Genomic DNA, 22530 nt, shown 5'->3' with positions numbered 1-22530 from the left:
CTAATAATTTGTCTTCCAACCAAAAAACAATCTTGATATTGCCCGACTGTGTCTCGAGTCGTGGAGAAACGGGGGATACGGAGGGAGCTTACAAGTAAATGCAATTAAGTTTCAGAAATCGAGTGAAAGAGGTGGGGGAAGAGGTTGTGCTAAGGAAATAGAAAGGAGGGCGAACACAACGTGCCAGAGAGTACATTAAATGGTATTGGTAAGTAAAGTGCCTGGATAGCTGTGTGTAAGGCTGAGAGGAGGAAATGCAGCTTGGTACAGCTATGTGTCGTTTGGTCTTGCACATGCAACACTAATACAGCCCACATTTTCTCCTGGCCCTTCTAGCCCTCTCCATGTTCTCTTTCGTTCTCGTGTCCAAGTTCTCTCGTAAGAACGATCGTTAAGCTTCTCTCGGTTGGAACCAACATAACTGTGAGCGCTCATTCGAGAACGGACACAGCTTCTATCTCCGAATGGCCGTGTAACTCGAAGATTTCATGATGGCTCATTCATCTACCGTATTCGGACTTCACTGTCACATGCAAATAACAGAAATAAACGAAGCTCTGCCCAAGTTTACAACGGATTTCGTCACGGGTACTCGTTGAATTATTCAAAATCAAAGTCTTTTTTAAGGTAGTTCTGTAATTTTGTTGAAATCTCACGAATGGATTGAAATTTGAATATGGTGTAAAGATAGCCTTCACGGGTCGACTGTCAAAATTTCAAATCGATTTCTATCTAGTTTTCGAGACATTCGCGAAGTGAAACGCACCACTCCACTAATATCACTGTGCAATAGTTCTGTTAATAGAATAAAGTCAGAAACTTAATCAACTAGCTTTTCCAGGATTTCTTACATAAAGAAAGCATGATACCTCCAAGAATCACGAAAACAAACATTTTAAGGTAGTTCTGTACTTTTGTAGAAATCTCAAGTACTTTAAATATGATTTAATCTTAAGAAATTTAAATATTATGTAATAATAGCCTTCATGGACCGACTGTCAAAACTTCAAATTAGATCACCATTTAGTTTTCGAGATATTCGAGATTAAAAATGGGTCATTTTGTACGCGATGTCTGTACTTAACACGTTACTGGATAGCACTTTATTTACATTTTTTATTACGACACCAAACGGATCTTAGCATATTAAAATAAAACTAGTCGTGTATTCAATACTATCGTGGGACTAATATTTAAGAAAAATAGGAATTTTCGACCATGTAGTTTCAAAGATATCGACTAATGAACTGTGTTAATTTTACGTGACGCGGAACTGGCGTATGACCAGCTGTGACAACATTGTACGGTGCGGCGAACTGATAGGCTCAATACAATTCAATATGAAAGCTTTTTTCTTAATGTTCGACCACCTTTCTCGATTGAATTGCCATTTGAACACTTTTTAACTTCTTTCGCGACAAAAAAATAAGATTTCGGGAAACACTGACATTTTGACGCTCGACGCTATAGAATAGTAAAGTATTACTATTAGTAAAAGTACTTGCTTAATTTTATGAATGCGTACCTATCACTCATGGGTCACGCTAAGCATATTGTCCAAATATTTTTGCGAACTAAATATTTACCGTGTGAATTCTTTTTCTGATTCGGGATTTGTTTGCATTTTGGTCAAAACAAGTATACTTTAGTGCAAATGTAACGATCGTTAATTGAGAGATTTATCGATAGTGGGCTTCAATGTATTCGATGTTTAATGCTTTCGAAGCTCCAGTTTTTGTTCACAGCATTTTTGTTTTTTCCTGCAATTTTTCAAATACTTAACCAAAAAGTTGGGTGCTTAACAAATTTCTAGGCGGGACGGATGTTCGACGGAGATATTAATAATACGGCGGAGATATTAGTTTAGAGATACGGCCGCGTCTTGACGCCAAGTATTATGAAGAAATATTTTGGCAAAGCAAGTTAGGACGGGCCGTGTATCTATACTCGATACTAAAAAAATTGAAGAATGGTTGGAAAATTGCAATTTTTGTAGCTTTCACGATTGTGACGTTGCGAAACATTCAGATTAAAAGCGGTTCGTCACTCTTTTGTAGACATTGTATAACACTTCAGGGACCGTATCCTGCGCCACAGCGGAACTTTCTTAATTTATTCTATTCAAAAAACTTTCTTCTTATGAAAAAGTGGAATTTTCATTCATTCTCATTTATCCAAGCGTTTTCGTGGTTGTACAGTAATTCAGAAGCAATATATGAAAGCGTTTAACTCACGGAGTTTATAATGAGTTTGCGAATACTATATGAAGAATTTTGTTTCATTATTATTCTACCACATGTCCAAAGCATTCGAGGTAATATTTGATAACTCAAAAAGACATTCTGAATAATGAGGAAAATGTGTTCTCTAATATTGCGGTGAAGTGTGCTCTGGGACAACCGTGCGATATAAGCCTTCAATTTATTTGTATTTGATAAAAACTCTAGCAAGTAAAACCTTTACACGCGGTAGGAGTTCAATTAAACTTCATCGTCGCGGGGCGAAATACCGTTTTATCTGAACTACATCGTCAGCGTATATGCTTGACGTATTTAAAACGTCAAATTGTCGCACGCGAAAATCTGTTAATGCGACTATTCTGATATACTCTAGCGAATCCGAAAAACTCTGAAGTATTTTAAGCATAATCATTAAAGCATCATCCAACATTGGATATTATTCATCAGAGGGTCAAATATTTCGAGGGAAAACACGAAGAAACGACAAGTTTTTTTGCGAGCTCCCGTTGCCTTACAATAACTCTATGAAATTTACAGCTAACGGTTTAATTTCCATAGTATCTGCAACTTTGTGCTCCATGGAACTCGGCCGCCATAGGATCACACGCACCTTACAAATGCTGTGTATATAATTTAAAAATATGTGCATTTCGTTTCCATATGTGTGTGTGTGTGTGTGTGTGTGTGTGTGTGCGTAATGGCTTGTGCCGGAGAGGCCATTTCATATGAATATTAACAGAGGCCACAGGCGGGTCTAGATCGCGGCAGCTCGTACCCACAAACTCAGACTGGATTTTTGTTGCCTATTTATTTTTCTCTTTCTCATCGTTCTACTTTGTACATTATAAATTTTTTGTTTCGTTTTACCTCCGTGAAAAATCGGAATTTCCTAGCTGTAACTATGTTTCATAGAGGAACGAAAAACTTTTACCTTTTCCGTTCTTTTTTGCATTTTAAAATATGTATATATTAGTGAATAATACATCCATAAACCTCTGCAGTTGGTTGAAAGTTGACCGTTGTACAGAGATTCTGCAATTCAGCAACGATCTCCACAGCCAAATTCATATACATAGAAACAAACAACTTCAGCTTGTTGCGGGTTGACCATAATACAGAACTTATATTTCCCTGTACCAACGATTCAATGAACTTTTGGGGGCTCCCGGTTGCACGTTGATGCTGATGGAAAGCTGACAAAATATTCTCCCCTGATATTTTCTCTCTTTCCTTCTCTGCTTTCCGATTCTCTCTCTTTCTCGTTATTTTTTTTATGTGATATATTTTGACGTAACTGGGAGTGACGAGAAAATTGAAATCACGAAAGGAAAATGATTGGGCCCTCCGGCTCACATCGGGGACCTAAGAGTTGTTATTCTATGTCGCTGGCAAATACGAGCTTTTGCCAGGGTGGAACGACAGACATATATAGATTACTAGCTGCAAGTGAAAGCAGAGAGTGAGAGTGAAGAAAAAAAAGAGTTAGAGAGGGAAAGAGAAGGAAGAGAGAAGGAGGAGGTAAGAAAATCACGAGAAAGGAGTTGAGTTCACACTTTTACCATCTCTTCGAGTACCAGAGAGGCAGACTTGCACATGCAGTTTCGTCGAACATGTCAAGTTACATTTATACATACATACATATATAAATATACGTGGTTAAGGCAGAATTGAGGTATGTACACTGATTGTGCCTTACATTTGACATGGCACGAGCACGATTTACACCCTTATCGTGAGCCTATCTCTCCTGAGCGCACTTCAATCTGCACAGTACAATTGACTGTAGCAAACTTTATGTTCGGGCAACTGGAGAGTTTACGAACCTTTCTTCTAGTCATTCGTTCCCTAAAGCATGCCCAAATTCCCCTAAATCCAACGTATATCGCGGGTTGATAAATTAATTTCAACTTTTACTTAACTACCTACAAAAATAGGTATCTAAGTCCAGGAAAAAAATGGCAATTTTGGCACGAGATAAGTGAATTCTAGCAATCACAATGAAAATTGACATAGGGCTTTGGCTGATCCAAAGTGTATACAAAAAGCTGAATGAAATCACCTGCAGCAGCTCTTGATATATGGAAAAGGCCCTTTAACCACTCCAGTGAACCTTATTCTTTCTTTTACGAAACGAAATGAATCCAGCATGAGAGGAGGATTGTGTCGAGAGCACAGTCGAGAAAGTGAGGGAAAAAGAGGAAGCTTCTGGGTGCTGAGTCTGCGCGTTTCCGTCTTGTTCGTTTTCTGCAGCGCTTTTCCTTTTCCGAGATCTCCTTTGAGTTATTTTAATGGCTGAAATAATGATTGAACATTACGGTAACGGTATTTAACTTCTACCTCGGAGAGCGGACGTTGAGCGCTACACTTCAAGAGCTGCTGCTACTACGCCGCTGCTCCAAGAGTCCCTCTCCCTATCCCGCTCTCTTAGAGATGAGAAAAGTTGAAATGGGAAATGGAATTGGATGCAGAGCCGAGACTGTCGGGTGGTACCCGGAGAAACCCAAGCATCGCTTTTCTGTCCCGCGGGCTCTATGGTCCTAACGGCACCGCCATCCTTGCTTTCTGGGGACCCACGCCGCAAGGGCAAAAAGAAAAAGCAGAAGATAAATGTGAACAGATATCGAAGTGAGAGAACCTTCTGCTGTCTGTGAGTCCATTTGACGCATTCACGACTTCAAGATGCCAGTGAGATTTTCAATTCTTTCCCAGCGTTCATTTTTCATAATAATCTTGCGACATTGAAAATTGTGCATTCTGGATGGGTACAAGTCTCAGTAGAACGAAAGATTAAGCATAACGTTCTTTCATCCACGAGAATACAATCAGCAACAATTACGATGGCAACACATGGATGGTGACGTGTTTACGTTCGACAGATTAACTCGGCATCACCTTGGCACGCATTTACTATTGTCACTATGCTTTTGGGCCAAGGAAATATCGTGCGTTCACGATAAGCAGGTATCTCTCGTTCAGCTTCTCCCATGCTTCCTCTGCTCGTTATAACCGTTGGCCGTATTGCAAAGATATGAGCATAGAATCTTCTCCGTAAATTTTATTGCTCATTAGGTGAACCTCTGTACGTATACGTTGTATTTTACAGATTGGCCGATACAAGTGCCGGACGAGACGCATTCTCTTGCGCACATGTGTCTGCTCCACTAAACTCTCACTATCAACATTGGCCAACCTGAATATTGCCATCCAGTCAAGTCCTTCGACCTTCTCGATGTAAACACTATGGTTCCATCGAGCACGAACCTATCGGAGCAATTAAACGACTAGAACCTAAACGTACAGCAAGGACAGAGAGAAGCTGAAGGGCGGGAGAGGACAGTAGTTGTGGTGTCACGGTATAACGGGGAGCCATTAAGATAACGTGGCCGGAGGATGATTAGCCTGCCTAATTACTCCTCACCCGTCCGAGACCCCTTATGCGCCCTCTATACTAGTTCAATCTACGTTCCAACGCTCTATGCCCATGCAACCATTCTCTCCTACATCGCTTCTAGCTACATTCCTCTACAGACACTCTCCATTCTCTCTCCACCAATGTCGTACCGTTACAGCCTTAGTGTTCAGCTTACGGACTTCCTCGTGTCTAACTTTACAGTCATCGCGAAGTCGTGATCGCGTCCTTGCGAAAATCCACACCAATAATACACGCTCGTGTCAACTGTGCGAGGATTGTACATGAAACCTTCCTCATCGTGGAATTAGTTTCAGCTGTGACTATTCCAACCGCTCAGATGTCGCGCAGGTTTATCCTTCGTGACTAGTCCACGGGAATCGCAAGGTGAGAAGCTCTCAAAATAATATTAATGGGGATTCAATTCCTCAGAACTGAAGGTGAATATTGATTCTAAATGTATATTCAATGCTTTTTCATCAACTATATAACAATCGATATATATGTATAATATAATCGATTGAGAATTGATAACGAACGAGAGTGATATAATTGGACAAAAGACGCAATCGGAATAGGAGCTTAGTTTCAATAGGGAAGTGATTGAAATGAGAAAGGAAGATAAACGATTAAATATAGAGGAGCATTTCCGGTAATTGATTTCGAATGAGTGATAACGCGGAATGTCAGGTTGGTTTCCGCATATGTCAGGAGACTCTTCTTGCAACGCCGACGTATATTCCTCTGAATGCCTCTTTCTTGCTCTATCTGTCCTCACTACCAAACTGTTATCCGACTGAGATTTCCTAATTAATTAATTTACAAGTCACTCTGCCTCGCTTACTTGCTCTACTATGTTCCGGGAAACGGTTCACGTGAGGGATGGTTTCTATCAGTTCTCCAATAGTCTCGCAACCATTCATCTCTCCATAACTATATCGGTGGGATGCTAATTGTTCTCCCATTTCGATGAATTGACTGTGCGTCCTGTCAATGAATTACAGTTGTCAACGAAATTATTCACAGGGTCGTACTTTATTGCGTTTCTCGTTCATCGTACGTATGTTTCTTTTATTCAAAAATAATCGTTTTCAATTCTTAAAGTTTTATTAATTTTCAATTCATTTATTAACGAAAGGTTTTTGGTATCAAGTTGTTGATGTTGGTTATAATTATGCGAGCAATAATTATTGATGATAACACAGTCAACTACCGTCTGTCCCCACTAATTATGCTAATGATCTATGGTAATGGGCTGGCCAAAGTGGCCTGGTCAGTAGTCAGGTATATTGGATGTAGAGTTCATCCGGATATGAGTAGTCTCCTCTTCACTCTTAGCATGATATCGACGGAGATGCGATGCATAAGGCAATTGACTATAATTTGTTTTATACTTTATGATTCAACTATACGATTAATATACCGGCCGAGATTAATCGAAATGCGAATCAGAATAAAGCACACATTGCAGATAATGCAAGTACAAACAGTGTAGTTTTTCTTCTAAACAACTAAAAAGTCCTTAAAAATTCCTAGTAAGCAATATTGCAGCGTGCTCTTTCTCTCTCTCTCTCTCGTTCCCTGTTCCTCTTTCCTTTCCACTATTACGAAGCGCCCTTTATTGAATTGTCAAACAATGCAAGCTTTCAAATGAACACAATCAACAGTAGCAGGGTCCCTCGCTGCAAGTGATAGCTAGAGAGTCGAATACACTCGTATCCTCGCCAGATATTCGAGGATGCTCGGTGTCCTGGGAATGGATCATAGACTGGTCAGTTCACATGAAAACTCACGGAAACAAGCGGATACATCAGCAATTCAGTATCTGATATTCGATCATTTTCACATGCCAGATAAACAATGATCGGGGCGGGGGGAGGAGGGTGCGGAATAGAGGAAGCCAGATTTAGAGATAAATAATAGAAGAGGACAGAGAAGCCTGCCAGTAAATTATATACTCACAATCAGAGAAACAGAGAGAGAAAAAGAGAGCGAGCCAGAAAATGAGTTTAGTGAGATATGAGAGACAAAGACCTAAAACAGAGGCGTCTGATTCAACGAGGTCCAGCGAACGGGATGATGTAATTACGTAGTTAGCGGAACCTCACGTAACGGCTTGACATCTGTCTTCTGCCTTGAGAAGTCGTTCCTGCATCTGCCGGTGTCGCGCCCGTTTTACCCCATTACAAGGATAATTTTTTCTTCGTCCTCTCGAGCGATAGCCTCTGTCTCTCTCCCTTCCTCCCTCTCTCCTTCGCTCTCTTTCTTCTCTCTCTCTCTTCCTATCTCTTTTTCTGAGGTACAGGAAAATCTATCGTCCTCTCGAAAGCGGAACCGGAAGATTTCTCGTTCTTACAGCCTTCTCTCATACTTTCTTTTCTGATTATCCTTTCATTTCTGCTCTGCATTTCGTCTACGAGACTCGGATCACTAATTACTTGGCGATCAGACGCCCCTAAACTTTTCTTGTATTTTTTAGCCTTCTGCTTTTTCTACATTTTCTCTTGCCTCTGTGACTTTTTCTTTACTGCGCAGCTGCAGATGCTGTGGCATTTCCATCAGGACGAGAAGTAGTTAGATTGAGAATTTTAAATTAATCCCTCGACTCTTCGACATGGCACCATCGCTAAGATCGAAGGACTCGATACTGCAAAGCGGAGGCTGATTAAACATCTCGTCTCAATAAGGTATTTTTTTCGGGTGCCTGTGGAAAGAATCTTCCGTCGTTCGGTCGAATCTGGTGCATTGTTTTCAATATCCTTTTTTTATTACGTCTTGTTAACACGGTACGGGTTTTCCGTCAAGAAAACTTTCATGAATGGGAAGACTCCTTTCAAACGTCATACTGCTGAGTCTCCGACTCGCTAGAAGTTGATTAAGAAAAATACAAGGAAGCGGTCGCGCAGTGTAACAAAGCGACCTGAGACGAAGAATCAAGAACTTCGAAATGAAAAAGGTCATGAAAATGCGGAAGATGGAAGCCTGAAATAGTGTGAAGTCTAATACGCAATCGTCAGGATTAAAAAGCGGCCGAAGAGCAGAAAAGAAAGATAAAAAAGCACTGTTTTTTTTTTTTCATATGGATACTGAATATAATAAGTTCTCAAATGGAGAAACAAACAAAATAATGTGGGCTCTGACGCTTATTAGATATACATGTTATTTAAATAAAATGATAAAGTGTGAAGCTTTATAATTCATATTTTTTGAAACTCTGTCTTCACGGTTTTATCTTTCAAAATCACAGAACGCCAAGAGGTGAGACAAGCCTGAATTCCAAAATGGTAAACGAGCTGGTAGAAATGTCTCTGGTACCCAAGAACGATAAGAGTGTGGTTAACGCGTTTACTTCAAGAAGTTTCTCGAGTCATCTGGCTGAAAAGCTGAGCAACGAATCTCTTGAGATGAAGGGAAGAGAAAAAGTGGATGGTGTGAAAAGAACAAGGGAAGGCGCTTGTTGTAACGGAGAATCGAGAAAAAAAGAACAAACTAAAGAAACGGGAGATGATGTTGGAGGGAGAAAAGTCAAATGCAAAACGCGATAAAAACGCTGTAAGAGATGTCGCGGACTGATGACGTTCTGAAAGAAGCTCGTACCCTTTCGTTGCTAGATTTCCGTTGGAGAAAACGCGAGAAATCGTGAATACTTAAGTTAAAGAAAAAAATAAAAATCTAGAGAAAAGATCGAGCGTGCATACTATGCTTCACTGCTAAAGTGCAAAAGGAAGGAAGTATTAGAAGAAAAAAAAAGAGCATATTCCGGGGAACGTCTGAGCAAGAGAAAATAATTGCGATAAAGAGGGAGGAAAGAAAGAAAGAAAGAAAGAAAGAAAGAAAGAAGAAGAAAAGGTGTAAGAATAAGAGGTTTATCTAAACAGTGAAGCAGAACTGGGGTGATGAATCACTACTGGTTCTTCAAGTCACTAACTTGGAAAACCTTCTTGGACTTTTTCGTCTATGTCACTCGAATGCACTGCCAACGAATTATCTGAGTCTGATAACGATAACAACTTACGAACGTGAACGTTCTACAAGTCTCCTTGCACACATTCACGTCTACATATATTCAAACATATACGCATACACAAGTGCACGTGGAACCTACTCGGAACAGTCCCAAGTAGGTTTTAGATAGTAAGTCAACGGTAAAGCAAGTATCAGGATCGCGATACGTAAGAGTGATCTTTCCAGGTGGTTTCTATACCCTTGAGATGTGACCGAGCCACTGAAAAAAGAGTGGGAGTGAAAAGAGCGATTCTAGAGGACCCTGAAATCCTTCCCTATAGCAAAACTCGTATGTCGTCAGATAATCTCGTTCTCGAATGGCCAAAGTGCCATTCTATAGAATACATTATCATGGAGAAAAGAAAACTCAGAATTAACATTTAACTTCTGTGATGATGAGACTATCCCGATCCTGAATCAAAATGTTGAGGCTATTTTAAAGGCATTTTACTTCATTTAAGCCTCATATGAGGTCAGTTGATGATACTAGTCTTTCTATGCGCTTAAAAGTGTCGCCTGAATCGACTTCTCCTCCTCCTCGACTATATTACAGCAAGGCCTACCTCCTGTACAAAACCTCATTCTCCTCTGGCCCAGTTTGAATAGCCCTAGGTTCTATTTTGATTGCATTTAAATCTATAGAACGCATGTATGTTCTCTTATATACACAACATTTAAAGTTTATTTCCTAGCACGATTTTTGGTGTGGCAAAAATCAGTCAGAGGGCTACGGATGAAGCGCTTTCACGCCAGCGCAGTACTGCCTATGAGCCTCTCAATGTTTCTAATCTCTTTCTCCTTATTTTTGAAGGAGCACATAAATTACTCCTCAAAAATCAAAAATATTTCTTTTATCGAAGTACGCTTTTGTGAAGCCTCGCCCGATTGCGTTACGATAAATAAATGTTGAGTACTAGTTGCTTACAAACCGGACGAGAGTTTCTGTTCTTAGAGGTCGAGTTCGAGATTATATATTTTAAAATTCAACGGTCGTCATAAAAAGAATTAGTAATAAATGGCTCCATTGATGCGTGCTGTCTATGAGCATGCATACATCAATGCGTGCGTGTAAACGCGACATCCGATAAGACCAGCACATCCACATCCTATTTAGCACCTGGAAGAGGAGAAAAGGGAAATTTGTCCCCGTATTGGGCTTCAAGTAAGAGTTCATTTTACATTATTTTATGCCCTACTAAAGCGTCTTTAGCTCCTACCAGAAAAGCATTAAAATAGGCTGAAAATTTCGACTCGTGATAATTACTTGATTATATGTTCAGGAGATTTCTTTTCGACAAAATAAAGAAATGGCTTGGAAGACTTGGCAAGAAATTTTTCAAAATCGTCTTTCCGAGCTCAAGAATTGTTTCTATCTCGAGAAAAATGAGAGGAGTTTTTATGTCAGGTTTTGCTATCCAAGAAAACTCGCTCGGAAGACAGACAAAGCCGCTGATAAGCTAGTAATGAATGCGGAGAAACTTTCTTATCGAAGAAAACAATGGATCGAGGTAGTAGAATACGTTTCTTTTCTTCCATACTTACCTATTTCAGTTTACATATTTACGATTGTTTACGTATGCTCACCTACAAATACGTTTAATTTTGGTTCTAAATCCTTCTAGGTATGCTGTAGGTCGTCTCTGGAGTATTGAAAACGTTTCTCTTTCCGTTTTCAAGGAATGCTGTTCGCCCTGTTTGAATGCTGTTTCGAACGACAGAGCGGTTCATTGAAAACAGTCAATGAATCAAAAGCTTTGGTATTTTTTTTTCAATTTTGATTACTGTAATTTGTTTTTGGCCGGTGATTCAATTGTTTCTATAATGAAACGGGGAGGGTGGGGGGGGGGGGGGGGCAACCGGCAGGACGTAAGATTTACTCTCGATTATATCCTTTCAGTTGAGACAAAAATGTTGCAAAGAGCTTTCGACGCGAAGACGTTGGGCAAAAAGCAGCGCACCGCTCTTTGATCCATCGGATAGGAAAAGTCTGAGGGGTCTGATGATTTATTCATTAGGCGAAGATCGTGACGTATCACTTTGAGTTTCCCTTTTAACGGGTGAACAAGCTATGCGGATACTGCCATGCAGTATAAAATGAAAGGGATAAAACGGAAATGAAATCAACAAATAAAAAAACAGAAATATAAAGGAAAGTAAAAAAAAGATCTTCGAAGGGATTTCGAAGACCTGAAAATACTGAAGCGGAAATAAGGAGAGGAGAAAAGATTATGAAAAAACGAGAATGGAATATAAATATTACACTCGAGCTGTTGAATGAAGGAAAGGCTTACGCGGAAAGGAAAAAAATGAGGGAAGGGGGGAGAGCGAGACGGAAAAACTCATGAAAGAAACCAGAGAAGAAATGATAACGAAGCTTATGAAGGGATTTTTCCTTGCCCACTCTGTTAACGGCTGATCTACGAATATTACACCGGCGCAGCAGCATAATTGCCCAGTAACTCAGTGAGGGTGTTATGCCGACAAAGAATCTTCTTGCAACTTTCTTCTCAAATTACTATATAGTAATAATAGTGCCATACATTTGTGCAGAAACAGGAATGGGCTTCAACGTACGGGAATTCAGTTCGAATGGAATGCCTTTTTTTTCCATTTATTCCTGATAACATCATTTTTCTTTAAAAATTTAAGGAGGGAGGGGGGGGGGGACGTCGATTAATTGAAAAAAATGATGAGAATTTTTTTTCAATGCTACAGATAATACAAATTTATTTTGTTGGTTATGACATCATAATACAATATATGAACAATATTTTCTGAATTTTCGAAACTCAAATATCAATAATTAACTCGATGGTAGCAGAGGCACTTCGGAAAAAAGTTGCCTACCGGTGAACAGCATAAATCGAAATCTACTCCACCGTTTCTCTTGAAATTTGGCATACCAGTTCCTTACATAATTGACTAGATATTTACGTAAGATTTTTTTCAATTTTTCATAATTAATAATTTTATAATAACGAATAGGCTTATTTTTTAAACGAAAAATCGGTGTTTTCACTTCTAAGTATCACAAAAAATTTTTAAAATTGAAAAAAATTCTCTCGTAGATACCGGGTCAATTATGTTTTTTCACTGAATTGGCATTACCTCCCCCTCCTCTTGAGCAGCTTTGAACATTTTCTCTATTCTTTACGTATCGATCCACGATGAAGATGATTCACTGATATTTAGAACGTTTATTCCAACAAGGATGTACCAACGGAGAAGAAACATAGAAGAATCTATTTCACTAGAAAATAGGGACTAATAATACTTGTTAACAATAGGGACTAACGTACTTGTTAAATACTTGAAGTTCTGCGGTCTAAACAAAAAAAACTTGAATGCGATAAGGTGCCAATGTTGAAAAGTTTATATTCCCGGTACGACAATTTGACTGGAAAATTTGTGACTCTTTTATTTTCTGACAACAAACTATTTCTTCGTTTTATTCCCGAAGAATCCCGTGCGAAAAATAAAGTGAAGTAAGATTCCCCGCGTGCAATGGTTGGAAGTAGAGGATATATAAAATATATGGTGAAGTTTCGGAGCTAATGCACGGAACGAGGCGCGAAACAAAAAGTGGAGTTTCAAGAACCAAACCACTTGAGAATCGAGAACGTATAATATCCCGAAACTTTTTCACAATCCACCCCCCCCCCCCTCCCTCCCTCCCTCTCCACCTCTCATACGAGTCTGAAACGTAAGCTTGCGACTAATCTCCTAGAAGTTAAGAGTTTTGAGGGTGCGTCGTACATCGAAAGCTTTGCGAATACGGTCACGTATATATACGTATGAAACTACGAATAGAAAAGAGTACATAATTCGTAAAAGCTGGCAAAGTAAATCAGGGGTGCGGTGGAGGAAGTAGGTCAGCGCGGTACAACGGCGCCAGAAAACCCGCCACACATATCCTGTTTTCGTACAATCGAAAGATCGACAAGGATTGGTTAGATAGGTAGAGAGAAAGCGAGAAAGAGAGAAAGAGAGAGAGAGAGAGAGAGAGAGAGAGAGAACCACAGAAACGAGGAAGGAAAGGATGGAATAGAAGTCACCTAGTATAGGTATGTCTGGTATATAAAACTTGATATATAAGACAAAATAAGGGTTCATTCAATAGATAAACACAATTGCGATAAAATATTACTAACAACGAAAAGAGATTTATTAAAACTTCTCCAGGGTTGAAAAAATTCCACTAGACAGCAGTGGCCTAATAACGATCTTTTCCGACGAGATCACAATTCAATTGATTAATAGATAATGGTACAAAAATAAGGACCAGATTCTACGACATTTTAGACCGCAGTCTATAAAATGGTAGACTGAACTGAAGTAAAGTGTTAGACTGAAGTTTTTCTTCGAGATCGAATTGACGATCGGCTATTCTTCGCCCACGTCCGACAGCTGGATTCCCAGTGGTCGAAAATCGGTAATTGTGCATGTCGACCCTTCGAACGAGCCTTTCCCTTGTTCAGGTGACGATACTTATATTGCTACCGTTTCCTCTTCCATCAAGCACTCTTCATTATAATAAATAATGTTCTGCTTAATATTAGGGGCAATACAAAAAAAAATAAAATATATCGAATTCTTATGTGCACGTAAGGAAAAACAAGATTCTTCAACTACATTTTAGATGAAAACTAGTTATTCGTACTATAAAATTGATTAAAATACAGATAAATTGAGTAGATTCAATTCGAGTGGAAATACAAAAATGTTTCAAGTATGGCCAGTGAATGGAGCAAAGAAGAGTGAAAAGTCGATCGAACAGTTGGACGTTGTCCAAGAGGTAACGAAGTTCCGGCTTGGCCAAAAGAAACTAACCCTCATCCGGCTCGACTTTGGAGAAATGTGCGAGGCTTCACGGTCTACGAGCGTGCAACTTTGAGACGCATTCTGTATCTAAGTAACGTATATATTTTGTATATAGATATAAAACGATCATAATATCTATGTATTGATTTTACATTGCAAAATTTACATACGTGTACGTGGTAAAGAAAAAAACGAGAAAAGACTTTTCTTGATATGTATACGTGGCACATCATATAACAGGAAGTTCCTAGTTTCAAAGGCCCATATATATATGTACTCATGTATATAAAATTGCACCGAGGAGAGTATAGAGTAGAGTAACCTTCCACGTACGAAAGCATCCTGATACCTTTTCGCAAAATCAGCAGGCAGAGCTTTTGAAAAGAAGCTTTCGGGCTTTTCTCTTCTGGGACGGTTTCAGGGTACTACATACGTACGTAGCTACGAAGCTGCAAGAGACTTCAGCATCAAAATGTACACCGAACGAGATCTACGAGACCGTTCCTCATACTTACGTATTTATATTATAAAAATATTTTTCGAGACTACAAGATTCCGTTTGTGGAATTTGAGGATACCGTACAGTGAGTACGCTTTTCATTCAATGTTTGTCGGTTATTAGTGAAATTGGGTGTATTTTGAGCTCACATACATCGAGACTGTTTACATCTCTGTTTTTGTGGTCGACGATGCTTAAGCTCAAAGCATAATTTGTCGAGAGCGTTATCAAACAATCATGAATTGAATTGAAAAAATAAATAAAAATAAAACAGTTATCTTTATTCCTGTCATTCGAGTCGCAAATAAAAGAGTGACAATATTGAAGATAATGAACGAGGCCATTAGACCCCCCGTGTATTTCCCGGGATTTGACGGAGATGCGGCGTGTACGCGAGTGATTAAACGAGTTAAAATTGTGATCAGGTAAATAAGGAAAATGGACAAGATGACGAGATGAAATGTAATCTAGACGACGATATACCATGCCAATGGAGAGACAGAAAAATGGCAAAAACAACAGAGAAAACATCCCTGTAAGCCAGATGGAAAAAGGGGCATGTTGACCACGCGAATCATACGGAGCAGGCTCAAGAAGTAGTTGGCGGCAATATTAACTTTGATATTGGATGGCGTTAAGAAGAAACACAGGCAATAACTCCCGGTCTGCTCCTCCTTCCTGTATATCTATAAATAAACGTGGATGTACAGATTGGAAAGACTATGGACCCCCAAACAATTTTCTTTTCCCTCATTCATTTCAGCATTCGAAGATTTCTACAGTACTCTCGGCCTTATCTGTCTTCGTCTCTTTTCCCCCTTTGCGCTCTTTTTTCCCATGTTTTCTATATTCGTGTCAGTAGAAAAGAAGAAAAGCAGTATTTCTTCCCTCTCAGACCTTGGCTTTCGAGTGCTGTTCAATAAACGTAGCGACACCTTACGACAAGAACAAAGTAGTATATGTGCCGATATTGAACTCAGTCTTTCGCCCTTATATTTTTTCCTCCTCTAATTTCGCTTTCTTCCTTTTCAGCTAATGCATCTCGATCTTTGTTGCGCCTGTATTTTACAGATTCATGCTTCTCACTTTGATTTATACGTAGGTAAACATATACATCGATGAATACTTATATCCACCGGTTTAGGTTACGTGTCACACACACGCGCACAAAATCCACAAGGCATATTGTGAAAATCCACTCCATAGCGCACTTTCGTTCCAGCCGACGATGAGTTTGTACACTTTCTATCGCTCAATACATACTCACACAAAATGCGGGCACTTGTGTACGCGGCCTATCGTATGCATCCAAATCTACAGGTATATACGTAAATACGGGTATGGCATATTCTAAGTTTACTTGGATATCTTGTTGGCAAACAGAACGAAGTCTGTCTGCTATTTAAGAGTATGGATCAGTCGACTAACCTCACTTGATATTTTCGAAATCGAAATTCTTTGATACAGTTTGATCGATTAAAAAAGGCTCTGTCAGCCTACGCAGAACGATGGCAAAAATCGACTGACAGAGCCTTTTTTTAATCGTTCAAACTGTGTCAAAGAATTTCGATTTCGAAATTTGCAAGTATCTCTCTCGCACTCACGGTTGCGATATACCAACTGATCCATCCTCTTAAGATTTGCGAATAAAAATAACATATCGGGAAGGAACCAGCACTGTTGAGTTGGCCAGCTTTAAATGAGACACTTGCAAAAGCATTTCTAGATGCCATGAGAATTGTTGAACTCCAAAGCACCATGATCCATAGCATTCGTAAGCCCCGAATCACCTGAGTTGACAGTGCTGCAAATGATGCGCATGCGCCTCAGCATTGTTCTGAACATCTGATTTTTGTGACACTCTCAAATCGTCCTCATAGCCACAAGTCTCCCGGAATTAAGAGTTTCTGGACATTTTAACAGTCAATATCGTCAATATACGTGAATATTGGTAATTCAACTATAAGATACTCAAAAATTAGTTTTTTCTGGCGCGCGAACGTTCGCGACCGAGCCTTCTTAATGAATAAAAGCATACGAATTCTTTCAGGACTGATACAGGCCAGATAGCCTATCTGGCCTATATTTTTGTTCATTAGGACACGGAAACGTCCATGGAAAGGCGATGTATCGTGCGCGTATGCACGTTTTCCTATTCACGGATGTATATACTGTTTTAATTTCCCACTTTTCGTTCCTGTATATTGCGAGCACGCTTCGCGTGAGGCAACCTTCCCAACAATTAATTCCTCATCGCTTTTCGCGTAATGCATTCGAATTTTTTATTTTTCCTCACTTTTCCACCTTTCGTTGTCCCGCTCACTCGAGATTCTTTTGCCTTTTTTTTCTTCTTTTCATCCTTCCCCGTTCTTCTTCTCCATAATTCCAACTTTGCACGTATCTGTATTTGTTTACACACATATGTGCATAGATGTATACAGATTTGTATAAAGTAGTTCATGTACGCCTGTGTACCACTTCATTAATCAATTTTATTATTTTACCTGTTATTCTAGTGGAACGCTTCAGGAATTTAACCGATTCGTATTACACATTTCAGTAGAGAGTGGTTTTATTGTAAGAAAATTTTTATCCGGTTTTCCAGTGATCAACGGTGCTTGACTATCGAAATTTATAAGTACAAAGAAATGTTGCTTTCAATTTCGTGAAAATGCTAACGAATTCTTTAACCCAGTGATCTCAGACGATGAGCGTGTCTAGTCAAACGATGACTGATTGATCGTGGATGAATTCACACGACAAGGGAAAGATCGTATGGAACTCTTGGGAGTACAAATTATATTTTCGATATCACGCATCAGCGAAATCGTGATTCGTGATTTTTCTTTCTAGAAAGCGTTCATTATTTATATCCGTTGCTTTACTCAAGCTCTCTCTTTCTCCCTCCCCCTCTTTTTCCCCAAAATCCGTCAACCTCTTACAATCTTTTCAATCGTTCCCTTGAATCTGGACTTTTCCCAGTTGCTCTCCTTCTGACTGTCGACTCATCTCCAACTTGTACGAATTCTTGAAAATACTAGAACGACACGTGCTCACCGATCTGAATTCTTTTATATACATAACGACAAATAAATAGACTCTCGTAAATCTGGCTACCGAAAAGGTTACAGCATACAAAAAGAATTACTACGTGTAAATGACGATATATGCCAAGCAATTGACCAAAGAAAAGTGACAATTCAGGTGCTTTTTGATTTCAGTAAAGCCTTCGATACTATTCCCCCAAACAATTACTAGAAAAACTGTTTATCAGTGGCATCGAAGGGTCAGCGCTTTAATGATTTCATTCATACTCAACGGGAAGGACTCAAGCTGTAGTTTCTGGAGACGGCTCTCGTCCCGAGTGGTGGTCGATAACTTTCGGTGTCTCTCAAGGCTGCGTCCTTGGTCCGTTACTTTTCTCTTTATTTGTCAATGATGTTTCTAATGAATTTGAATTCTCCCAACATCTCATTTGTGCCAATGATCTACAAATTTATCTAAGCTGCAAACCCTTTAATCTAGGAGAAGGCTTAGCTAATATCACCACTGACGTTAACATCGTCTCTGAGCTTGCTACCCGAAATGGACTCAACCTGAATCTCAAGAAGTCCAGCGTCTTACCATTGGGCAGTGGCGCATTTATTAATTAAATTGACTTCGATGCACTCCCAACTATTACAGTCAATGACATTACTCTATGTCTTATGTCAGGGACGCTAGAAACCTCAGAGTGATTATGTCTGCGAATTTATTGTGGCGTGTCAACCATCTTTCGGCTCGAGACCATTTTGCGCTTGTCCAACTTAAATACCATCATTTCTATCTATGCGAACTTTTCTCACGTGCAGTCATCGAATCGTCCATCGCGTCAATTGCACCCTAACACTTTCCAGGTACCAGTGCGTCGTACTGCTACCTTCGAGAATTCATTTCTCTTATCAACCATAAACTTTCGGCATACGCTTCAATATTGAACCAATCACATAACCAATGCCTACTATGCTATAGTGTAATGCCACTGTTACGTCTCTAAGTTTGTGCACTATTACAATGCTTCTTAATTTTGCTTCATCATAATAATTGATTCAATTTATTATTATTTTATTCTTCGTTTTTAAGTTAGTTTTAGTTGTTATACTTATTGTTTTATTGTATCGCGAAAATCCTCAGCCCAGATTTATTGTAACCGGGCGCGATTACAATAAATCGTCAAATGGGTTTCCAAGGCAAATAAACACTGTCATCATCATCATCATCTCTTTCTCTCTCCGTCTCTCTCTGTCGTTTTTAAAAAGAGGTCTGCGTCGTCGCTCGTAATTACTGAAGCGTGCATTGCGCGTTATTTGTAAATCTTGTCTTCCTTCCCGTTTCTTCTCTTTTTCTCACTTCGATCTCGTTCGTAAGGACGCGCGAGTGGCATAGGTATATTGAAAAATTCCAAAGCACGAACGAACGTAAGCGGGAACGCAACCAACCATAGCTATGAACATTGGCACCAAGGAAAAGGAAAGCAAAGACGAGGGAGCTTTCCTACTGGAAGGCATCGCAACTCTCCGCACCATTCGCGTCCCGACAGAGATTGATGCGGGGAATGCAATTTCCTCGGGCAGGCTACGTTTATCCTCCGCTGCACACTTTTTCGAACCTCTTTTAGTACCGCTATTATAGTCTATATATAGACTCCATGTATTACTGTGTATGCATATATATGTACAATCAAATGACGTCACTACGACAGAAGATCTCTGCGCCAACTTTCCCATTCGTATTAATACAATCCGTATGAATTCAAGAGAAAATCTTCCGAGGGCTGAAAGAGAGAAGTACGGATGAGTACGAGAGAAAAGGTGACGAAGACACAACCCTCGTATATTTCAATATATTTCCAGAATTGGTACAAGACAAGCTTGTCTTCTATTAAACGAGCAAAAGTCCAGACGACTCGTGTAACATTTTTATGCTTAAGACTGTCAAAAAATTAAACATCCATTAACTGGACGACAGAGCAATCGGAAGCAATGAGTTTTGGGTCCTTGACATTTTTCCATTTGATTAAATCGAAATGGCTATTCGGAAGATTTGAAAATCGAAGAAACTCGAAAGACAACTCATTCCAATACTTTCTTTCAATTATTATTGTCGTTTTATATTTTTTAAATATTTTTTTTTATTTTATTGCTAAACACTTTATTCCACTTTATCGCTTTTTTTCTCTGCATGCCACAAATTTTATCGACACTTTTTGATCACCACATAAAAATGATCGATCGACATTTTCTCTCAATTTCTTCAAGTAGAATTTTCTTCCTGATAATCGGCATTGATGCTCATTCATTCGGTCTACTGTCTGTGTCTACACTCAACATAATATTACAGCCAGAGCCTTGACAGAAATTTTTGTACCGCCATTCGCGACTCTTTCATATTCCCCGTCTGTACTATTGGTCACCATTTACACCGACAATTTTATCATTTTTATGATTTATATTATTTTAATTCGATTCTAACCAGTTCCCGATCCATTTACTCTTTTTACGCAACGCCCGTTATCTTTTGCGTCCTTTATCTTCAGCATCAAATGCTTCAAAGTTCTACACTAAATGGAAGCGTCTATTTGGGAACAAAATGAACAAGTTTTATTTCACGGGTTCAGAGATCGTGCAGGTATAATAGTGCTCTAACCAAACGGTTCTATGTTTTATCGACAAATTAGAGTTGAGAGCTTTTCTTAAATTTTTCCCTTTTCCAATACATCGAAGAAATGTACAAGAATAATATCGATGTATTCAAAAATTTTGAATACCCCGAACAAATCTGTCTAATTTGAGACGTAATTCATACAACGAATTATATTAGAAAACAAATACTCATCAACTCAATATACAATTATTCAATCTGCATGAAACAATCCGAAAAATGCAGGAAAAAGTTTGAGCAAAATTGCCGAAACCCGGGATTGAACCGGGGACATTTAGATCTTCAGTCTAACGCTCTCCCAACTGAGCTATTTCGGCTGATGATCGTGTGGTGTCGAGTACACGTTAAGTTCATCGATACCGACGAATGTGTTATGCTGTCCGAGTTCAAATTCAAATGTCGACCTTCCAAGTCATGCCATTTCGATAAGAATTCAAGCGTGATATCTGCGCACAGATATAGTGTTTTCATCAGCTGAAACATTCAGTGAGTCGTATAAAACATTCATTACACGACGTGGAAAAGATTATGCAAATTCGCGCTTGTTATTCGAGACAAGTATATTCATAAAAGAGTGTGCGCTCCAAGATTTCATGGTAATTGAACTGTATTCACAATCATAAATGAAGTTTACTTGTTTAGATGCTTCCACAGTATGATTGTGTTTTTGAACCTTTGCATTCTTGTGTATACGTTCGGTATTATATTTTCAGAAATAAACTTTAATCATCAAATTGTTCAAACGATTGATAATCAGTATTTTGGCATTGTTGTCTTCACTTTTTAATTACTTTCTGCGGAATCATGTCATATTGTTTGAACCTAGAACTAATTTATACTCTATATAAATAAAAAAGAAAAAATCGGAACATAGACAAAAAAGTCGAGAAACGAAACTCTAGATTTGCTTTTAGTTCGCTCCTCCAATGCCCTTAACTATAATTATAGATTTTAATCAACGGAGTGAAATGCAAATACTTTCGTAGGAATAGCGAGAGCGAGAAAGGTAATATAGGTATGTAGAGAGGATGAAAAACTGAGAGAATGAAGCAAGACAGGGATGGTTATATAGTCCTGACAGTGGAGAGTGGAAAATATAGGGAAAGAGGGAAAAAGGGTATCGAGTGATAGAGCCAATCTATATACGTGTCTGTTAGTAGAGGAGAACTGAAAAAAAAGAACAGTAGAAAACGAAAAAGAATGAGGAAAATGGAAAGCGAGGAAGAGAAAGAGAGTGAAGGAGGGGAGAGTGAAAGAAAAAAATGTGAGGCATGGAATCCGTTATAGGGGCACATAAACTTTCTGGCAAAGCGAGAACAGGAACAAAATCAATACTTCAATATCCCCAGTAACAGCAGCTGGGGTTAACAAGAGTCTGACTGAGCTGGTGGTGTGCTGAATGCGGGTGTGAGATTCCACGGCCTCTATGACCGTAGCATTAAAAATTTCGACGCCAATGACGAAAGAATATTTCAAAAAAGACGATAAACATTTCCGGGTTTTCTGTATTCAAATACGAGCTGCTAGAAAGAACCAATATTGAAAAAAATTCATGTTGACAAAACTCAATCTTCAGTCTTCCGTGTTCATTTACTTTTTCTTTCCAAAATTCTTCTTCCTTACCAACTTTAACGATTTATGGCAGTGAAAAAAGCACAAGTGCATTTTACAAATATATACTCGAATCAAAAAATTATTAACAGGAATAAAAATTTGTGGATATAATATCGTGAGAACGAAGTCATTACTTTCAGCTCCCGTCAAAACGAGCAAGGGGTCAAAGAAAAGCGAAGTGGAATGGGGAGAGATGAAGGAGGCCAACGATCTGCTGAGTGATGCCACGCCATCCCTCTGTG

The 22530-nt window shown here is 39.1% G+C and overlaps 1 protein-coding gene and 1 non-coding gene across 3 annotated transcripts in view; both read right to left on the bottom strand.

Annotated features, from left to right (window-relative positions):
* The window catches only part of mib1 (mind bomb 1), a 391854-nt gene that overhangs the window by 240650 nt on the left and 128674 nt on the right, over positions 1–22530 (bottom strand). The gene's annotated exons all lie outside the window — the stretch shown is intronic.
* On the bottom strand, positions 20919–20991 carry TRNAF-GAA (transfer RNA phenylalanine (anticodon GAA)). The gene has a single exon. It is a non-coding gene; the product is annotated as a tRNA-Phe (tRNA).

This window comes from Venturia canescens, chromosome 5, assembly GCF_019457755.1.
Source record: "Venturia canescens isolate UGA chromosome 5, ASM1945775v1, whole genome shotgun sequence".
In the NCBI taxonomy this organism is placed as follows: domain Eukaryota; kingdom Metazoa; phylum Arthropoda; class Insecta; order Hymenoptera; family Ichneumonidae; genus Venturia; species Venturia canescens.
The sequence above is the reverse complement of the archived record's forward strand: the minus strand, read 5'-3'. Positions and strand labels throughout refer to the sequence as shown.